Source organism: Hylobates moloch, unplaced genomic scaffold, assembly GCF_009828535.3.
Source record: "Hylobates moloch isolate HMO894 unplaced genomic scaffold, HMol_V3 SCAFFOLD_14, whole genome shotgun sequence".
NCBI classification, from domain to species: Eukaryota; Metazoa; Chordata; class Mammalia; order Primates; family Hylobatidae; genus Hylobates; species Hylobates moloch.
This window is the reverse complement of record NW_026652289.1, coordinates 79,014,980-79,022,186: the sequence shown is the minus strand read 5'-3', so window position 1 is coordinate 79,022,186 and position 7,207 is coordinate 79,014,980. Positions and strand designations below refer to the sequence as shown.

Here is a 7,207-nt window from a genome sequence, read left to right as displayed (position 1 = left end):
AACTTGGCTGCATTGTGTTCATGTCCTAGGAATCTGTGGAAGTTTGAACTTAAGAGTGATGACCTAGGGTATCTGGCAGAAGAAATTTCTAAGCAGCAAAGTGTTCAAGATGTGACCTGGCTGCTTCTAACGGCCTATCATCAGATACAGGAGCAAATAAATGACTTAAAGTTAGAATTCATATTTAAAAGGGAAACAGAGCATAAAAGTTTGACAAATTTGCAGCCTGGTACATGATAGAAAAGGAATACAAGCAGATTGTGGAGCAACCACTTGCTAAAGAGACTAGCATGACTAAAAGGGAACCAAATGCTAATATCCGAGACAATGGGAAAAGAGGCCTTGAAGGCATTTCAGAAATCTCTGAGGCAGCCCCTCATATCATAGGCCCAGAAGGCTCGGATGAAAGAATATTTCAGGGACCAGGCCAAGGATACCGCTGCCCTGCTCAGCCTTGGAGGCTACTCTCTGCAACCAGGCTGCTCCAGCTCCAGATGTGGCTCAAAGGCCCCAGGTACAACTCTGGCTGCCACTTTGGAGACTGCAAGCCATAATCCTTGGCAGCTTTCATGTGGCAGTAAGCCTGTGGCTACACAGAATGCAAGGGTGAAGGAGACTTGGCAGCTTCTGTCTAGATTTTGGATAATGTATGGGAAAGCCTAGGTGCCTGGGCAGAAGCCTGATGCAGGGGTAGAGCCCTCACAGAGAGGCTGTACTAGTAGGGCAGCACCAAGGGGACGTGTGAGGTTGGAGACCCTACACAGGGTCCCCACCAGGACACTGCCTAGTGGAGCTGTAAGAAGGGGGCCACTGCCTTCCAGGCCAAAGAATGGTAGAGGCAGGAGCAGCTTGCATCCTCAGTCTGGAGAAGCCACAGGCACTGGACTCTAACCCATCAGAGCAGCCCTGTGGGCTGCAAACAGCAAAGCTATACAGTTGAGCTGCCTAAGGCCTTGGGAGTCCACCCTTCAATGCAGGACATTAAGTCAAAGGAGATTATTTTGGGCCAGGCGCAGTGGCTCACGCCCATAATCCCAGCACTTTGGGAGGCCAAGGCAGGCGGATCACAAGGTCAGAAAATCGAGACCATCCTGGCTAATGCAGTGAAACCCAGTCTCTACCAAAAATACAAAAAATTAGCTGGGCGTGGTGGCACTTGCCTGTAGTCCCAGCTACTCAGGATGCTGAGGCAGGAGAATCGTTTGAACCCAGGAGGCGGAGGTTGCAGTGAACCGAGATCATGCCACTGCAATCCAGCCTCAGCGACAGAGTGAGACTCCATCTCAAAAAAAAAAAAATACATATATATATATATATAATTTTGGAACTTTAAGATTTAATGACTGCCCTACTGGGTTTCAGACTTGTGTGGGGCCTATTGCCCCTTTTTTTGGGTTGATTTCCCCATTTTGGAATGGGAATGTCTACCCAATAACTGTACCACCATTGTATCTTGGGAGTAAATAACTTTTTTTAATCTTACAGGCTCATAGGAAAGAACTAATCTCCAAATGAGACTTTGGACTTGGGACTTTTGGTTAATGCTGGAATAAGTTAAGGCTTTGGGGGACTATTGAGATGGGATGATTGTATTTTGCATATAAGGACATGAGATTTGAGGAACCAGGGGCAGAAGGATATGGTTTGGGAAGTTTGCTCCCTCCAAATCTCACATTGAAATGTCATCTCCAGTGTTACAGGAGGGGCCTGGTGGGAGGTGTTTGGGTCATGAGGTCAGATCCCTCATTAATAGCTTGGTGCTGTCCTCCCCATAAGTGAGCTCCCACTCTGAGTTAATGCAAGACCTGGTTTAAAAGAGTGTGGCACCTCCTCCACCCCTTGCTTCCTCTCTCACCATAGGATGCACCTGCTCCCCTTTGCCTTTCACCATGATTGTAAGCTTTCTGAGGCCTTACCAGAAGCCAAGCAGATGCCAGCACCATGCTTCCTGTACAGCCTGCAGAACTGCGAGCCAATTAAACCTCTTTTCTTTATAATTACCCAGCTTCAGTTACTTCTTCATAGTGTTGCAAGAACTAACTCCCCACCCCCTAAATTCATATGTTGAAGCCCTAACCCTCAATGTGACTGTATTTGGAGACAGCTTTTAGAAAGAAATTAAGGTTAAATGAAGTCATAAAGTCAGCTAATCCAATAGGACTGATGACCTTATATGAAGAGAAAGAGGGAGTAATCTCTTTCCCCACACACATGTACCAGGGAAAGGCCATATGAGGACACAGTGAGAATACAGAGCCCTCATCAGAAAACAAATTGCCTGGCACCTTGATCTTAGACTTCCCAGCCTCCAGAACTGTGAGAAATAAATTTCTGTTGTTTGAGTCACCCAGTCTATAGTATTTTGTAATGGAAGCCCAAGCAGACTAATACGATAACATAAATCTTTCCTATCATTATTATTCTGATTTTGGTTGCTGGGTCTAGTTCTAATTCATAGTAGCCTTCTGAGGGCTAGACAGTTTCTACTTTGATGTTCTGAAAGATAGCACAGCATCACAATAATACATTTCCTACTGTTGACTTAAACAGCATTAGTAGGCTTCTGCAAATGATAACCAAAGAATCTTAAGCAATAAGTAATACTGGAGGTTAGGGTAAAGAAAAATCACTTGTAGCTCATGACTGGGACGAAAGTATCATGGAAGAGAAGTGATTTAAGCTAGAATTTATAAAATGGTTAGCCTTTTAAAAAGTAGAGAGAGAGAATATACTGATAACTGAGACAATAGCATAGAATTATTCATATTGTGCACATGCCAACAGTACACATCAGCATTAATGATAATAATGCAAATGTGAAATTTGGATTACTCCATATTAGGTTTTCATAGCTACAGAGAACTATTTATCAATTTATCTCAAACATATTAAAGGTGTAAATTTCAAACTTAAATTTCTAGAAGCTTTACTAAAACCTAATGCATTATTAAGTAGGTAAGGTAAAAAAAAATTTCTCTTTTACATTCATTGAGGATGAAAATCTTATGAAGTCTTTCAATTTTATTCATAGCTCTCATAACAAAGAATCAGTTTTCAAAAGTTCAAGTTTTCCCAGATATTACAGCAAATGCATTAGCTCATCTAGATCTTTGTTGGACAGACAGTTGACTTACTTTTCTATGCTTTCTACTGGTGAATGCTTCAAATATGATATTTAAATAGGCAAATAATTGTCTATCTATCTGTCCTTTACTACCACTTCACATACAATTCTGAGTGAACTGTCCTGTAAAAATCAAAAGGTCATGTAAGTCTTGCTCCCTCAAGCAAACTCTTATTTTTAGGAGACCTCAAAGGCAAATTTTATGACTGCTTCCTTTTAAAACTATAAACATAATGCAACCATTCTAAAAATAATTATGGTATATCACCCAAATAGCTCACAAAATTAAAGACCCGAGAGAAACATAGCCTGAAAACTTCAAAACATTGCTATTTAAATATGTATTGACATATTTTGACCCAAAATAATTTTTTTTTAAATTGAGAAAACATATGCTAATAATAATTTTTTTTCATGGAAAAAAATGACCAAAAAGAGACATGGCTTTTGACCTAAGCAGGAGGCTGGAAGCCAGACAACTCATTTTTTATTTTCTTTTTTATAGCTTTTAACAAAGTCGTGACTTCTTAAAATCCATTATTCTATCCAAAACATTGGTCTACTCTTCAGGTATCATCTCTTTTAGCAAGACATTCATGGATTCCCAGGCTGGGGAGAAAAAGGCTCCAGTCATACATTCATTCCTGAAATATTTATTGACTATCATGTATGAGTCAGGCAATGAATCTCTGAGGCCCAATACAGCTTAAGGAAGAATATGTTTGGAGTGACCATTCTAACAGAGATATCTACTGTAGATACCTCAGGTAGCTTACACTAGCCTTTCATTGTCCCCTGGTCAAGACATTTTCCCATGCAATAAATTGTTTGATTTTTTTGTTTGTTTGCTTATTTTCACTTAAATCAATTTCCTTGTATATTGTCTTCAGTTAGTAATAGAACAACTACAGCATTATTCTCACCAAGATGCTTCATAGAATTTAGACTACATAATATTCAAGAATATAATATTATTCAACTCATTTCATTAGCTATTGCTTCTCCAAGCATATCCCCAACTCTTCCATTCTCTTTTTATAAAAAAACTAATTTTCTAGTTCATTGTTTGTTTTTGCTACTCCTCCTACATGATTCAGCTTCTGCAAATAGTTTTTCTTTTTGTTTTTAAACGAGCCTGGGTCTTGCTCTGTCGCCCAAGCTGAATGAAATGCAGCAGTGAGATCATAGCTCACTGCAGCCTGGAACTCCTGGGCCCAAGCAATCCTCCTGCCTCAGCCTCCCAAGCAGGTGGGACTACAGGTATGTGCTGCCACAACTGGCTAATTTTTTTATTTTTACTTTTCTGTAGAGACAAGGTCTCACTATGCTGCCCAGGCTGGTCTGCAACTCCTGGCCTCAAGTGATCCTCCCACCTCGGCCTCTCAAAGCACTGGGATTACAGGTGTGAGCCACCACACCCAGCAGTTTTCACAAATAGTTTTTGAAGAAGCTCAGTCTTGGCAGACTGTGCTGGGTTGTCAAGCTGCTGCTGCCACTATGCCAACCCTTCAGATTTCAATGAGGCTGGGTGATGCTCCAGAATGGGAGATGAGCCAATCTGGGAGCAGATTGGATCCAGCTTCATTCAGCATTACTACCAGTTATTTCATAATGAGAAAACCCAACTAGGTGCAATTTACATTGATGTGCCATGCCTTACGTGAGAAGGACAGCAATTCCAGGGGAAAGTTGCCATTGTGGAGAAGTTGTCTAGTCGTCCTTTCCAAAAAATCCAGCACAGCATCACAGCGCAGGACCATCAGCCCACGCCAGTTGCATCATCAGCCTGGTTGTGGGCCAGCTTAAGGTGGATAAAGACCCCATCATGGGGCTCCACCAGCTAGATGTTCCTGTTGAAAAACATCAACAATACTTGAGTTTGCACCAATGACATGTTCAGGCTTGGCCTGCACATCTTGGGCTGATCTCTTCCCAGCCAGGCAGTCATGCTGTTTCCTCTTCCCTCCTCTTTCCAATACCAATCACACTCCTCCAGATGCTCCACACATCATGCCAAAGGAGCAGGGCCATGGTGGGAGTGGGCATAGTGCAGTGCTGCCACCCAGGTGTTGTGCATGATGTTTGGATGTTAGACTAGTTGCATCTGAAGGAAGAAGTTTGGGTTGTACCATGCATGCCTTGAAAGACTTAAGTAAGACAGAAGGGAAGGAGAAAGCAGCTGCCTCACCACCAGACATTGATTTGTTCAGATGTTTCAATGCCTCATGATACCATAAAACCACAAACATTTTCTTTAAAAAAAAAGCACCTCAGTCTTTACTTTCGTATTGGGTTCCTTCTTTCCCAAATTTGAATAATACTGTATGATAAACACATAGAGTGTCAAATAGAGTCGAGGTTAATAGCCTTACTCCACCAGTTACTGGCTATGTAATTCTGGACAAGTTACACACCTCTCTGAAGCTCAGTTTCCACACTCAAAAATGGAATAATAATATTCATTTAAAAGGACAGCTGTAAGGATTAAATAATAAGCGGCTTAGCATAGCATGAGTTATATACTGAGTTTCTATGGATTTGAGCCTGGTCCCTGATCAGTTTCTTTAGTAAGTAAGTCTACAAAAACTTGTGATTAAAAACAGTCCCACTATTTAGTGGAATCAGGCTTCTTCACTTATTTTTCCCATTTATATTCTGGGTTTTCTCTCATGGTAGTCATATGGGCTTGGAGGGAAATACCATCTGTTCCCGGCCCTTAATTCTATCACATTACCTCCCTTTCCTGGTCAGAAGCAAGCTTTATGTGTCTTTCTGTTACCAGCTCTCCCCACTTCTCTTGGTGCTCCTGAATAACTTCTTCTTTTTTTTTGAGTCGGAGTCTCACTCTGTCGCCCAGGCTGGAGTGCAATGGCGTGACCTCGGCTCACTGCAACCTCCGCCTCCCAGGTTCAAGCAATTCTCCTGCCTCAGGCTCCCGAGCAGCTGGGACCACAGGTGCCCGCCACCATGCCCGGCTAATTTTTTGTATTTTTAGCAGAGATGTGGTTTCACCATATTGGCCAGTATGGTCTCTTGGCCAGGCTGGTCTCGAACTCCCGTCCTCATGATCCGGCGCCTTGGCCTCCCAAAGTGTTGGGACCACAGGCATAAGCCACCACGCCCAGCCCGTGAATAACTTCTTATATGGTTCTTCCCACCCCACCAAACCCAGGGAAGGGTCCTCTAGAACCCTATCACCAACACCAAAATATGTTCAACCTAAAGTAAAAACAATGGCCACCATTTCTAGGAAGAAAGATGGTTTACTTTTTTCATTGGGCACAGATGGTACGTATACACACACACACACACACACACACACACACACACACACAGTCTTAGACAACTTCTGAATGCCCTGGAAAATGACTTTCGACATCCGATATATAAGATAAAAGCCATAGCGATGTAAATTGATGGTGGGGGGAAATGGTTCTCCAAAAATTACACTAGTGATTCTTCTGGGTCTCTTTATCTTTATCTTTGCTGTAGTAATTTCAGATGTTTTATTCTTTCATTAAGCATAAATTTTAAAATCCATTGCTTTTAATCCAGTTCGGAGAGGCCAACAGGACAGAACAATATTTCTTTTCAGGACATAGTTCTCTTCTGGTAACAGGGAAGCTTTCCATTTCAAGTGTGATCTGATCATCTCCCAAAGTCAAACTATTGACTTTGCTCTTTTGTCATCTATCCTCACTCATTAGCTGCCCCATACTTTCAGAAACTTTGAGAGCTTGATGACATCCCAACCTAATAAGCGTACAACATAATCTTATCACATATTTACAAATAATGTCTTTTCCATATAATATATACAACAAGAAACCCTTCTAAATCATCTGTGAGCAATAAACTTAACATGTGTGTAGAAGAAATTAAGTGCTGCTTTTTTTCCCCCTAAGGTAAAATGTGTTATTTGGCTAAAGTTTTATCCTGAAATAGTCCAAGGAGACGTGTCTACATCATGGACTAATAGATTGCAAAAATTTTCTGGACAATAAAAATGGTGATTTAAATATTAATGAAAAGAAAAAAGTGAGAGCACTTACTGTTTTATTTATCTTATAACTTCAGAAATAT

At 41.4% G+C, this 7,207-nt stretch overlaps 1 pseudogene; it reads left to right on the top strand.

Moving 5' to 3' along the window:
- Nucleotides 1–4,665: 4,665 nt before the first annotated feature.
- Nucleotides 4,666–5,049, top strand: LOC116481620 (nuclear transport factor 2-like; annotated as a pseudogene).
- The last annotated feature ends 2,158 nt before the right edge of the window (nt 5,050–7,207 follow it).